The following is a 15276-nucleotide window of genomic DNA, read 5'->3' on the forward strand; positions in this document are numbered from 1 at the left end:
CGCTGCGGTGGAGCCTTGGTGTGCCGCTGCACCTTGGCCGTTTGGCACTGCATGCATGTTTTGGCCCATTCACTGACCTGTTTACGCAGTCCATGCCACACGAACCTGTTGGCGACCAGCCGGACGGTTGTCCTGATGGAGGGGTGCGCTAAGTTGTGAATGGATTCGAAAACCCGCCGATGCCAGGCTGCTGGGACGACAGGGCGGGGTTGGCCGGTAGCTACGTCACATAGTGGGGTCCTCTCACCTGGGCCTACGGGGAGGTCTTGGAGTTGCAAACCTGAGACTGCAGTCCTGTAACTGGGGATCTCGGCGTCTGTCTGCTGTGCCTCTGCCAGCGCTGCATAGTCCACCCCCTGGGACAGGGCCTGTATGGTAGGTCTGGAAAGTGCGGCCGCCATGACGTTGTTCTTTCCAGATACATGCCGGATGTCCGTCGTGTACTCGGAGATGTAGGACAGATGTTGCTGCTGGCGGGACGACCAGGGGTCGGACACCTTCATGAACGCAAAGGTAAGCGGTTTGTGGTCTGTGAACGCGGTGAAGGGCCTACCTTCTAAGAAGTACCTGAAATGCCGGATTGCCAGGTATAGTGCCAATAGCTCCCGGTCGAAAGCACTGTATTTGAGTTCGGGTGGTCGTAGGTGTTTGCTGAAGAACGCCAGGGGTTGCCAGCGACCCTTGATGAGTTGTTCCAGCACTCCACCAACCGCTGTGTTGGATGCGTCCACCGTGAGGGCAGCAGGAACGTCCATTCTGGGGTGCACTAGCATTGCGGCGTTTGCCAAGGCTTCTTTGGTTTTAACGAAAGCAGTTGCGGCCTCTTCGTCCCAGGTAAAGTCCTTGCCCTTACCCGACATTAGAGTGAACAGGGGGCGCATGCTTCGGGCTGCTGAGGGGAGGAAACGGTGGTAGAAGTTCACCATACCCACGAATTCCTGCAGGCCTTTGATTGTGTTGGGTCAGGGGAAGTTGCGGACCGCGTCTACCTTGGCGGGCAGCGGGGTTGCCCCATCTTTAGTAATCCTGTGGCCCAGGAAGTCGATGGTGTCGAGTCCGATCTGGCATTTGGCTGGGTTGATTGTAAGGCCGAATTCGCTCAGGCGGGAGTAGAGCTGGCAGAGGTGGGACAGATGCTCCTGCAGACTACTGCTGGCTATGAGGCTGTCATCCAAATAGATGAATGCAAAGTCCAGGTCGCATCCCACCGCGTCCATTAGCCGCCGGAAAGTCTGTGCGGTATTCTTTAGACCAAACGGCATTCGGAGGAATTCGAAAAGTCCGAATGGGGTGATAAGTGCTGTTTTGGGGATGTTGTCCGGATGTACAGGGATTTGATGGTATCCCCGGACGAGGTCTACCTTGGAAAAGATCCTTGCGTCGTGTAGGTTTGCTGTGAAGTCTTGAACGTGCGGCAGAGGGTAGCGGTCTGGCGTTGTAGCCTCGTTCAGTCTGCGGTAGTCACCGCATGGTTTCCAGCCCGCCATTGCCTTGGGCACCATGTGCAGGGGGGAGGCCCGTGGGCTGTCGGACCGTCGTATGATCCCCAATTCTCCATCTTCTTGAACTCCTCCTTCGCCAGTTGGAGCTTGTCCGGGGGAAGCCTTCGAGCACGGGCGTGGAGGGGCGGTCCCTGGGTCAGGATGTGGTGCTGTACTCCGTGTCTGGGCATGGCTGCCATGAACTGCGGTGTCAGTACTGATGGGAAATCCACCAGGACCCTGGTGAATTCATCGTCGGACAGCGTGATGGAGTCTAGGTGTGGGGCTGGCAACTGTGCTTCACCCAGGGAGAAAGTTTGAAAAGTCTTAGCGTGGACTAGTCGCTTCCTTTGCAAGTCAACCAGCAGGCTGTGGGCTCATAGAAAATCCGCCCCCAGGAGTGGTTGGGCCACGGCGGCCAGTGTGAAGTCCCACATGAACCAGCTGGAGCTGAACTGTAGCCGTACCGTGCGGGTGCCGTAGGTTCGTATTGTGGTGCCATTTGCGGCCCTCAGGGTGGGTCCCGGTTCTCTGTTGCGGGTATCATAACTCATTGGAGGTAAGACGCTGATCTCCGCTCCGGTGTTGACCAAAAAGCGGCGTCCCGACTGCTTGTCCCAGACATACAGAGGCTGTCCTGATGGCCAGCCGCCGTAGCCATCGTTTCCCGGGAACTTGCAGGGTGGTCTGCAGCGGCGGGCCTCTGTGCCCCACCGCTGGTGGTAGAAACACCATTGTTCATTGGGCTCCTCACTCCCGTCGCCGGGTTTTGTAGGCTCTGCTGCCGGGCCTGGTCTGGTCTGTCGTTGGGCGCACGGCTTGGTGATCTGTGCGATGGATGCCCCTCTCTCTTTCCTGGCATTCCACAGCACATCTGCTCGGGCCGCCACCTCCCGGGGGTTGCTGAAATCTGCGCCGGACAGCAGCAGGCATATGTTCTCGGACATTTGCTCTAGGAACGCCTGCTCAAACACGAGGCAGGGTTTGTGTCCTTCAGCCAGGGCCAGCATCTCGTTCATTAATGCTGACAGCGGCCTGTTTCCCAAGCCATCCAGGTGCATTAAGCGGCGTGCTTGTTTGCGCCGTGAGAGTCCGAAAGACCTTATGAGCAGAGCTTTGAATGCTGTGTATTTGCCGTCCTCCGGGGGCGACTGTATAAACTCCTCAACTTGTGCAGCTGTCTCCTGGTCGAGTGAGCTCAGCACGTAGTAGTAGCGAGTGGACTCCGAGGTTGTCTGCCGAATGTGGAATTGTGCTTCTGCTTGTTCGAACCATAATTGGGGTCGCAGCATCCAGAAGCTTGGCAGTTTTAACGAAGCTGCGTGAACAGATGCAGTGTCGGTCATCTCTAGTCCAAATATCGTATGGGCCGTCGGTGTCACCAATTGTAGCGGTGTGCTACACACAGTGCTAGAATAACCACACGCAGTCGGTGAGTTGGAGTTGCGATGAAAGAGATTTATTCAAACTTCGCGGCCTGGTTTAAAGTCTTCCCGTTCCCGCCCTCCCTGGGCGGGACTGCTGTGGGGAATGCATATTCCCAGACCCTTTCCGCGCACGGGATTTTCCACCTGCTGGTGAAGATGGCCTGGCGCCCTTTTTGGGGCCGGCCCTTTGCCTGCGCGTGCTGTTGTGAGCTGGTTCGTGGGTGCCAGAAAGTGGGTCGCCACAAATGCATGTTTATTTGGAATATGGGTTTATGAAAGGGAAGTTTAATATATTGTATATATACAGGTTATGTTGCATTAATCTAAAGGGGGAGGAACTGTAATGTATGAATTTTAGAGCATGATGCCCCCCAGCACTACATATTGATCTGTTGTCAGCGCATGTGCTGTTTTCTACGCACATGCATTGTTCTCTCTCTCTCTCTCTCGCTGTAATGTTAATACACCAGTTAAAGCCATCTCCTTCATGCATGCTTTTATTTAATTGATATGTATTTGTGCACAAGCACAACAGGTTTCAAAGAGATTCCCCTCATTCTTCTGTTCCAGCGAGTGAAGGCCTGATGTCGCCAATCACTCCTCATAACCCTTTCATTCCTGGAATTATTCTCATGAACCTCCTCTGAACCCTCTCAAATGTCAACAAATCCTTTCTTAAATAAGGGGCCCAAGACTGCAAGTGAAGCTTCACCAGTAAAGCCTCAGCATTACATCCCTGCTTTTATATTCTAGTCCTCTTGAAATGATCGCTATCATTGCATTTGCCTTCTTCACCACAGACTCAACCTGCAAATCAACCTTTAGGATATCTTGCAGGAGGACGCCCAAGTTCTTTTGCACCTCAGATTCTTGATATGGAGAGCAAGCTATTCCCTAGGCAGCAGGAATCTGATGAACCCAAAGGAATGGCAGAGGCTGATACAGCAGTAGAGTCGCCGGAGTTGCCAGTCAGAGCTGAATTCAACGTAGGACTGCCCTGTGGCCTCCAGCTCCAGGTTTTTCCACAAGTTTACTCCTGAAGCCTTCCCCATGAGTGGGTATAGCTGCAAGGCAGCAGAGGTTTGAGATCAGAGCTTTCCTTCTCCTAGGTGAACTGCCAACCATGGCCAACAATCGTAAGACCATAAGACATAGGAGTAGAATTTGGCCATTCAGCCCATCGAGTCCACTCTGCCATTTCATCATGGCTGATCCCAGATCCCATTCAACCCCATACACCTGCCCTCTCACTGTATCCCCTGATGCCACAACAAATCAGGAATCTATCAACTTCCACTTTGACTATACTCATGGACTTGGCCTCCACCGTAGTTTATGGCAGAGCTTAAAATGTCGCCCCTCAGTTTTGATGCTGTGCCCTCTAGTTCTGGATACCCTCCACCAGAGGAAACAACCTCTCCACATCCACCTTATCCAGTCCTTTCAACATTCAGTAGGTTAAAATAAGATCCCCCCGCATTCTTCTAAATTCCAGTGAATACAGGCCTAAAGCTGCCAAACTCTCCTTATATGTTAACCCCTTCATTCCCACAATCATCTTCAGGAACCTCCTCTGGACTCTCTCCAATGACAATGTACCCTTTCTGAGAAACGTTTGGGCCCAAAACTGTTGACAATACTTCAAGTGCGACCTGACTAATGTCTTATTAAGCTTCACCATTTAGATACTCCAGCATTCAGCATTCAGCTTCAGACGAGCCCCATCTGCCCAAAGCAATTGATTTTAAGGCATCAGTAACCCACCTTTGCCCCTTCTCCTGTCAGTAGAAATGGTTCCGTCGGGCTTAGTAGTTAAATAACGTGTGAGGGCTAGGGGCTGAACTTGGTTGTCAGAGGCTTTTTGAGGTGCACGCCATTGGGAGTATTTAATATGCAGTGGGAGCTTGTCCCCATTACCACCCTTGGCTATAACAGCCTTGGAACATATTTTCTCTGACAAAATTGAGAGTTGAAAAGTTTACAAGTTCATTTTCATCCTAGGGAATGCCTCAAAGTTGATGTGTATTTTAAAGTTCAAATTTCAAAGTAAACTTATTATCAAAGTATGGATATCAAATAAAACCTTGAGATTCATCTGCTTGCATGCACTGATAGGAAAACAAAGAGGTACAACAGAATCGACAAAAAATCTACACATCACAAAGACTGACAAACACCTCATGTGCAAGAGGAGAGAAGTCATGCAAATAATAAAGAACAAATAAATAAAATTGAGAAGATGATCTACAGAGTCTCCGGAAGGGAGTCCACAGGCTGCAAGGTCACCTTAGTGCTCGAGTGAGTCAAGATAGTCCAGGAGCCCAATGGCTGCAGGTAGTAACACTCCGGAACCTGGGTGGTGTGGGACCCAAGACTCCTGCACCTCCCACACAATGGTAGCAGTGAGAGGAGAGGGAGATGGTCAAATGCAGGTAGACGGGACAAGCTCAGGTGGGGAATCTTGGCTAGTACAGAACACTGAGGCTGAATACTGGTTCCTTTTGTGCTTTTAGGCCTCAACACTTTTATCTGGACATGTAAACACAAGAGTGTGTGTTGTACATTTGCCAAATGAATGCATGCAGTTCAAGAAGTTTGGGGAAATAATAGGAGTTGGGACCAATTATTGGCACCTTAGGGATTATAAATCGATCAAGAACTTATGAAACTTCTGCAGGAGTGCCTGTCAGCACACGGGAGAAAACAATTTCATACAGAACTGCATCAGAGAACTAGAACAGTTCAAGGACACTGCTGAAGCCTCTCTGGAGTCAAGGGTCAAACTGCAACTGCAACATCATTAATGCAATATCCTTACCTTAACCTGTTGGGTAACAAGAACTACAATTTTGAATGCAGTTACAATATTTAAAACACAAATAACATCCACAGTTTAAATGGGACAATTCATCCTTGGATCGGTTTCTTTGGATAATCAAGTATCAGACATTCTAACTGATGAAAAAAGGGCATTTTCTTGTTTTCACATGCAAGTAATTCCATGAAAAATGAAAACTAAATTAATCGCACTTGACATTGACACTCATACAGTACTGTGCAAAAAGTCTTAGGCACGTATATATTGCTAGTGTGCCTTAGACTTTTGCACAGTACTGCATTTGTCAACTTGGAGTGGAGAGTGAGTTTGTAAAGCTGGCAGAATTGTACATCTGGCAGAAGTGTGACAGGGTTGAAATCTGTTCAATTTAGTCATAAATAATTGTTCAAATAATTTTTAAAATGAGTTAAAATAATTCGTTTAATGTGAATATCATTTCATGTTAAGAAAAAAAGAGATATTACTTTAAAAACATGCAAATGTGTTTAGTTGAAAATCGGAAGAAGCTGTGTGCAAGGTATTTTATAGTATTGAGCACTGAATCTGCCATTGACTTGAAAAGTCTTGCATTCGATCTTCAGCACATGATTAATTGTTCATCCCTGATAGGATGCCTCGGGTGGGTTGCGACAGTGTATGTTGTATCCCTCATTCACCATAAAGTTACTGAGGAAGGAGAATAGAGCCTGAATGTTTCATTTGTCTCCTTTTCTTCCGGTAGAAAGAAATGCAGAAAATAATTGAAATTTTAAGCTAATTGGCACATTCACATTCTCAGAAAAACATTGTTAAATATTTTTTCTGAAGTTTTATGTAGTTCTTTGAGCTATGTGTTTGAAACGGTGAAAAAAAACTGTTTTCACCCACGTGGCTTGCATGATTGAAGTGCTAAAGCTGCCTGGAGTCTGTACCATAAGCAAGCAGTGTCACTGGATGCTGTTAACAGAAGATGGTGGTTTATTGGAGTATTTTTATATTTTGTATTATATTTTTGATAATTTAGAATTAAAATGATATGTTCCCATGGAATAACGGAAATGATAGTTAAACCAAAAGGCCTGGATGTTAAAAGAGTAACAGTACAAACAGGAAATGCATTGAACTTGATTTAATACACATCTCATTGCCTATTGTTAAACAATTAACTGGATGTTCTATAATTTGTTCTTATTCACCATAAAATTACTGAGGAATGAACAGTGCAATGTAAATTCCTCTCCCTTCTTCACAGGACTACAGAAGCAAAGGATGTTGGGAATGGCGAGGGTGGAGAGCTGGGGAAGGGGTGTGGGACAGGTGGCAGAGAAGGAGTGCAGGGGTGGGGGGGCACGGGTACAGACACACCAACCCTGAGACACCAGGTAAGGTCATTTGATTCCAAACAATTGGCTTACAGATGATGAAACAATGTCTCTCTGGTGGTTCCTGCTCAGTCCCATCTGCCTTCCCCTTTTCCCAACCATGATTCCCCTCCCCCTGCCCCCTTCCCACTTTCAGTCCACAACAAAAGACCCATATCAGAACTAGGTTTATCATCACTCACATATGTCATGAAATTTGTGTTTTTTTTGTGGCAGCAGTACAGTGCAATACATAAAATTACTATAGTACTGTGCATGGAGGATGTTTTATAGTCTTGCCTCATTGAGCATTCAAATTTTGACATGTTAATTTCCTATTGAGTCTGCTCTTCTCAATGTCTCTCAGTAGAGGTGTCTCCAGTCTGGTGATGAAGAAGACAGAAAAGCTATTCAAGAAACCTTATCATTCAATAAATTATAAATGGGCACGACTGTCTCCACATCTTGTGAGGCATTAAAAGGCCATTAGTCAGCTCACAAGGGATTTTGTAAATTGAAATTCACATAAAATCTGTCACAACTGGACAATAATATTAAACCCAGCAACCGTTGTAAAGAAAATTACAGTTTGCAAGGATTTTGAATATGTCTCCAGGTTAGAGTAGCTTCTTGAATGCCATAATTCCACACCAATAACTGCTATCATTTCATCTTTCAACACCTTGTGATTAGAGTCTGAATGCCTCTTTTGCTGTTGGGTTAGTGTCAGAGTGAAAACTGATTGTAGCTAAACTGGTGGACAGAGAGTGGGGAGACTCAAAAATTGAACGGAATCTGAATCAGAATTGGGTTTATTATCACTGTTGCATATTTTTGATTTATTTTATTCGGAGATACAGAATGGTAACTAGCCATTCAGGTCCAGCAAAGCAATGCCACCCAATTACATCCACGTGACCAACTAACCTACTAACCCCCACGTCTATTAAGTAATGTGAAATTTGTTGTTCTGCAGGAGCAGTACAATGCAAAGGTATAAAATTAATAATAAACAGTGCCAAAAAATACAGGAATAATAGGAATAATGAGGGATTGTTCATGAGCTTATGGGTGGTCCAGAAATCTGATGACAGAAGCTGTTTCTGAATCATTGGGTGTAGGTCTTGAGACTCTTGTACCTCTTTCCTGATGGTGATAATGAGATGAGGGCATATCCCAGATGGTAACAGTCCTTAATGATTGGTGCTGCGTTTTGAAGGTGTCCTCAGTGATGCGAAGGTTGGTGAGAAGATGAAGCTGACTGAGTGTTTAACACTCTACACTATGGCATACAGATACAGCCTCTTGTGACCCTTTGCATTAGAGACTGCAAGCCAGGCTACGATACAAATAGATTCCTCTCCACCATAAATACATAGAAATTTGCAAGAGTCTTTGGTGACAATGCCAAATTGCGAAGTCAAAGCTCTGGGAACATTTATTTGTTTATTTTTTTGGAGATACATCATGGTAATAGGCCCTTCTGGCCCACACACACCCATGTGACCAATTAACCCATTAATACATACACCTTTGGGATGTGGGATGAAACCAGAGCACCCAGAGGAAATCCATGGGGTCACAGGCAGAAGCTAACAGCAGTGGGAAATGAACTCAGATCGCTAGTACTGTAAAGTGTTACAGTAACTGCTACACTGCTGTGCTGCCCCAGCACAAGATTATGAAGGAAAATAAAGGAAAATAAAGGAAGGCCCCTGTATTTCTCTTTCTCTCTCTCTTGCTCACACACACACCCTCTCTCTCTCCCTCTCCCTCACTCCCCTCTCTCCCTCTCCCTCCTGTCGGTCCGCAAGTTGGGGGCTTGGAGAAGTGATGTGGAATTTGTAACATCAGAATAGCGAGCTGCTGGTCTCCACTCTCATTGGTGCTGGGTTATGGATTGTAGTCTCTAGATCAAGGTCTCTTTGGGGGCTTTTCCTGTTGCTTGCATGAAGGGTGGGGGTGTCAGTGCTTTTGCTGGTGCAAGTGGGGGAGGGCTGAGGTTTCTGCTGCTGCTTGTGCATGGGAGGGGGAGCGTTGACTTTGGGGTTCTGCTGTTACTATCATTCATTTTTTAGTGTTTCTTGTTTCATGGATGTCTGTGAAGAGTAAGAATTTCAGGTTGTATACTGTATACATTCCCTGATATTAAATTGAAACATTTGAAAATATTCATGGTCAGTAAATGAATATGAAACGCAATCAAGTTGATTGCAAGGACAAGTGGAACTCAAGGGGAATGGGAAGCCTTCAAAAGAAGCAATGCGGCTCAAACAAGTCATGTGACCTGCAAGAAGTGAAGGCGAAAGAAAACTTGCAATACTAATTGCAAAGGCATTTAGAAATATATTAAGAGGAAATGACTGGTAAGGGGGAATGAGAACCTATTAAAGGCAGATGAAAATGTGCCTGCAATTAACATAAAAGAAGTAGTTAGATGAAGGTATTTAGTCTGAATTTTTACAGGGAGGGGAGTGAACAAATTATCAACAATGCAAGCAAACCTAAATGCAAATGAACAGAAAAAAAACTTAGTTGACTTAGTGTAGGCTTTTCATTAAAAAAAATATCATTGCAAATAAATTATACTGGGACTTTATACTATTATCTTTTTCTTTATAATTCCCAGATAGGTTGTTGAAAGGAATGGGTGCAAAATTATGAAAACAGTGTTCATGTGCGATCTTTTCCCAGACCTTACCCCCCGGATTTTCTCACGTGGGCTTTTCACTATCAGATTTCTCCTTGTGATCCTCTGCATTGTTGCATTAGAATGAAAAGTTCAAAGTAAATTTATTATCAAAGTACATATATGTCACCATATACAACCCTGAGATTCATTTCCTCGAAGGGAGTCACAGTAGATCTGAAAAACCAAATAGTCTTTCATTGCCGTCCAACCGGACAGACAACCAGCCAATAGGCAAAAGACAGCAAGTACAATAGAAAAAGAAAAGAGATAATATAATAATAAATAAATAAGCAATAAAAATGAAATGAGAACTATCTTTTGCACTATTTATTTCTGTTCGTAACTTTCAGTAATTTTCAAAGTTCAAGGTAAATTTATTATCAAATTACTTATGGGATCTGGACCAGCTGAAAAATTGGCTGAAAAATGGCAGATGGAATTTAATGCAGACAAGTGTGAGGTGTTCGCACTTCGGCAGGACCAAACAGGGTAGGTATTATGCAGTGAATGGTAGGGCACCGAGGAGTGTGGTAGAACAAACAGATCTGGTAATACACATCTATAATTCATTGAAAGTGACATCACAGGAAGACAAGGTTATAAAGCAAGCTTTTGATACATTGATCTTCATAAATCAATGTATTTAGTACAGGAGATGAGATGATATATTGAAGTTGTATAAGACATTGGTAAGGAATAATGTATGCAGTTTTAGTCACCTACCTGCAGGAAAGATGTAAATAAAGTTGAAAGAGTACAGAGAAAATTTCCAAGGACGTTGCCAGGACTGGATGATCTGATTTATAAGGAAAGATTGAATAGTTTAGGACTTTATTCCTTGGAATGTAGAAGATTGAAGGAAGATTTCATAGAGATATACAAAATTATGAGAGGTATAGCTAGGGTAAATGCAGGCTTTTTCCACTGAGGTTGGTTGAGATTACAATTAGAGGTCATGGTGTAGAAGTCAAAGATAAAATGTTTAAGGGGAACACGAGGGAGAAATGTCTTCGCTCAGAGAGTGGTCAGACTGTGGAATGAGCTGCCAGCGCAAATGGGGCATGTGAGCTACATTTCAACATTTAAGAGAATTTTTGATAGGTGCATAGATAGCAGGGGAATGGAGGACTATGTCTGGATACAGGTCAATGGAACTGGGTAGATTAAATAGTTCAGCATGGACTAGATGGTTTGAAGGGCCTGTTTCTGTGCTGTACATTTCTATGATTCTATATGTCACCATATATTAGCCTGAGGTTCGCTTTCTTGTGGACATTCACATGCAACACTCGCTTTGCCTAGCTGCATTATCTCAGGGTGATGACCTCCTGCCCGGCCAAACCTTAGAACTCTTGTTTGGGCGAATGCTGTGCGATGTGTCCCTTGTTTCAAATCAGTACCTGGTAATGACAAGCCGTACACAGGATATGGTAAAATAATTAAGATTTTATAATTCTTACTTGAACTATGGGATTAGTAGAGAACCAAAGCATAAAATAAAAAGGCGCCAAGAATAATAATCAGACAGTTCATGCACAAATAACTTGTTGGAGCTCACGCAGTATCCTCGGTCCACCATTCGATTTCCTCCGAACTCCGCGGGTCCCGAGCCCCTGCTCGGGGTCTGGTCCACCAGCCAGCTCAGAGCATCTCTTTGTGTGCATCTTTTCTCTTCATCCCCATGGCGCGTTCTGACCAATTCCCGCGCAAACAACAGCTTTCAGATACACAAGAAAGAATAACATCTGTCCCAATTGGTTAGCAAATAAATACAAGTCCCTTTATCACTAATTATAACCAAAACACACTGCTATAGAGAACCCCTTACATCAACAGTTAACATTACAGAGAAGCCATTTTATTAGCCTTAGCAAGTAACCTGAAAGAAGAACCCCTTACACACAGTTGAACAAAAAAGTACAGTGGAATCAATGAAAATCTACACACAAATTGATTAACAACCAATGTGCAAAAGAAGGCAAATAGAACATAGAACATAGAGATCTACAGCACATTACAGATGCTTCGGCTCACAAAGTTGTGCTGACCATGTAACCTACTCTAGAAACTGCCTGGAATTTCCCTACTGCATAGCGTTCTATCTTTTTAAGCTCCATGTACCTATCTAAGAATCTCTTAAAAGACCCTGTTGTACCTGCCTCTACCATCTTCACTTGCAGTGCATTCCATGCACTCACCACTCTCTGAGTGGAAAAACTTACCCCTGACGTCCCCTCTGTACCAACTTCCAAGCACCTTAAAACTATGCCCCCTCATGTTAGCCATTTCAGGCCTGGGAAAAACCTCTGGTGATCCACACGATCAATGCCTCTCATATCTTAAGATAAATAAACTAACAAACAAACAAAATAAATATGTCATGGTCCAGTCCGTGAAACCTGTATTCCGGTTCACGGTCTGGTCCATCAACCTTTATTCCAGGTTTTCCAGTTTTCCCTTGTCTTGTTGTGTGCCTTATTGAGGCGCATGATTCCCATTTTGGGCTGACTACATAAACAGCTCCTGGGTTCAGCTTCAGTGGCTGGACTGTTCCCTCCCCTTCCTCTTCCTTCTGAAGCCTTGCCTGCTACCTTCACCTGTGTCCTCGCCTGTAATACCGTCAGGTTCAACTGCCAGGGCGAGATCAGGGCCTTGCTGTGTCTAGATAAGGAACTGTCTTTCGTTGTTTGGAACTGTCTCTTTGTGTCCTCGCCTTCGCTAGGTAGGTCTGGCTATTTGCCGCTACCTTGAGTGGAAAATGGTCTCTCAGTGTTCTGTGTATGAATCCCGGTCCTACGTACTGCTCCCTACGAGGGGTCCTGACTCTATGTAGAGCCCTGGCCTCAAGTCCTGTTCCCAAGGAGGGGTCCCGACTCTGTGTTCCTGTCTCTTCCAAGACTATGGCTCTGTGTTCCATGTTCCTGTTCTGCCAAGACCAAGTCAAGGCTTCGTGTTCTCGTCCTGTCCATGTATCTCATCCTGTCTATGTGCCTTGCCCAGCTCAGGAGTACCTCGCCCAGCCCAGTGCTGGAGTTCCCTCGTCCTGTCCAAGCCACGTCCAAGAACCTCATCCTGTCCAAGCCACATCCAAGAACCTCATCCTGTCCAAGTCAAGGCTTTGTGTTCTCGTCCTGTCCACATGACTCGCCCTGTGCAGGAGTTCTATGTCCAGTCCTGTTACCACTCCTCGTCCTGTAGCCATGTCCTGTCCTTGCCTAGATCCTAGTCCCGAGTCCTAGCCTAGACTTGGGGTCCGGTTCCAAATCAAGACCCAGGTTCTGAGTCCCAACCAAAACCCAGGTTCTGAGTCCTTGTCCAGGGTCTGGTTCCAGAGTTCCGTGTCACTGGTTCGGGCTCTTTGTTCCTGGTTCCTTGTCCGGGTTCCTTGTTTCTTGTCCATGTCCTAGCCCAGGCCCTGCATCCTAGTCTTGTCCAGGGCCTGTGTCAATGTCCAGTGTCCCTTCTTCCCCACTTCCCTTGTTTTCTTGTCAAACCTAGTCCTGTTCCTAGTACTTCAGTGTCTGTGTCTTGCATTTGGGTCCGCCATGAATGCCCCCCTTATGACAAAATAGATAATTAGGTGTATAGATAATTAGGTGTATAGATAGATAAATAAATAGAAAGATAGAGAGAGAGATAAAGAAAGAGAGCTAGTACCAAGATCATGCATTTTAGAGTCCTTGAGAATGTGTCCATAGGTTGTGGAATCAGTTCAAAGTAGAGGTGAGTAAAATTCTCCGCGCCGGTTGAGGAGGCTAATTGTTGAATGATAATAACTGCCCAGGAGGGCCTGCTACCTTGCTGTGACTCTGAATAAATAAACTCTTCTTTGGTGCATTTACACTGATTCATTATTCAAGATTGTTTAATGCCGTTTCTGGTACAAAAGTTAATAGGAGGATAAAATAATTGATCTGATTTGCAACAAAAACAACCAATCAGATAAAGAACATAATAATGAAAATACTATAAATATAAATACATAAGATAGCTTATATATATTGATTACATGCCCATAATCACTCTTACTGGCATAGTTACTAACATGGTTAGAGCATTGGCTGATTGGTAGGAGGCAGCAGGTATGAATAAAAGGATCCTTTTCTGGTTGGCTGCCAGTGACTAGTGGTGTTCCACAGGGGTCAGTGTTGGGACCACTTCTTTTTATGCTGTACATCAATGATTTAGGCAATGGAATAGATGGTTTTTTTGCCAAGTTTGCAGATGATAAGAAGATTGGTGGAGGGGCAGGTAGTTTTGAAGAAACAGGTAATCTGCAGAAGGACTTAGACAGATGAGAAGAATGGGCAAGAAAGTGGCAAATGAAATACAATGTTGGAAAATGTATTGTTAGTAGAAATAAATGTATTGGCTATTTTCTAAACAGGGGGAACATCGAAAAACCTGAGATGCTTAGGGACTTGGGAGTCCTTGTGCAGAACACCCTAAAGGTTAACCGGCAGATAGATTCAGTGGTGAGGAAGGCAAATGCCATGTTAGCATTCATTTCAAGAGGTTTGGAACACAAGAGCAGGGATGAGATGCTGAGGCTTTATAAGACACTGCCGACCCCTCACCTTGAGTATTATGAACAATTCTGGTCTCCTCATCCAAGAAAAGATGTGCTGGCATTGGAGAAACTTCAGAGGAGGTTCATATGGAAAATTCTGGGAATGGAAGGATTATCATACGAAGAAAATTTGATAGCTCTTGGTCTGTATTCATTGGAATTTAGAAAGATGACGGGGGATCTCATTGAAACCTTTTAAATGTTGAAAGGCCCAGACAGAGTAGATGTGGAAAGGATGTTTCCCATGATGGGGGAGTCTAGGACAAGAGGACACAGCCTCAGGATAAAAGAGCATCCATTTAAAACAGAGATATGAAGAATTTTTTTAGCCAGAGGGTTGTGAATTTGTGGATTTTATTACCACAGGCAGCTGTGAAGGCCAGTTCATTGGGTATATTTAAGGAAAAGCTTGATAAGTTCTTGATTGGACATGGCATCAAAGGTTATGGGGAAAAGGCTGGGGAGTGGGGCTATGAAGAGAAAAAATGATTGGCCAGGACTGAATGGTGGTGCAGACTCAATGAGCCAAATGGCCTAATTCTACTCCTATGATGTTTGGTCATAAAGTGCCATTGGGCACAGGAGTGTCTGTACATAAGGTAACTGACAGGAAATGATAAAGTAGTGGTGGTTGGGGGTGTGGAGGGTTGGCTTAGTGACTGGAGGTTTGATCAGCCTTACTACTTGAAGAAAGTAAAGTTTTTGAGTCTGATAGTCCTGGTGTGGATGCTATATAGCCTCTTCTCTGATGGGAGTGGGACAAGCAGCCCATGGACAGTGTCCTTCACGATGTAACTGCCACAACCACAGACTGCCTACGCACCCAAGCAGGTGGACTGCGCAGCAGATTTGGCAATTGTACTCGTGGGCATGCATATTCCAGCTAATTACTGTTTCCTTATAGCAGTACTAAATTCCCTTCTTTTC

Source organism: Mobula birostris, chromosome 2 (assembly GCF_030028105.1).
Source record: "Mobula birostris isolate sMobBir1 chromosome 2, sMobBir1.hap1, whole genome shotgun sequence".
NCBI lineage: Eukaryota > Metazoa > Chordata > Chondrichthyes > Myliobatiformes > Myliobatidae > Mobula > Mobula birostris.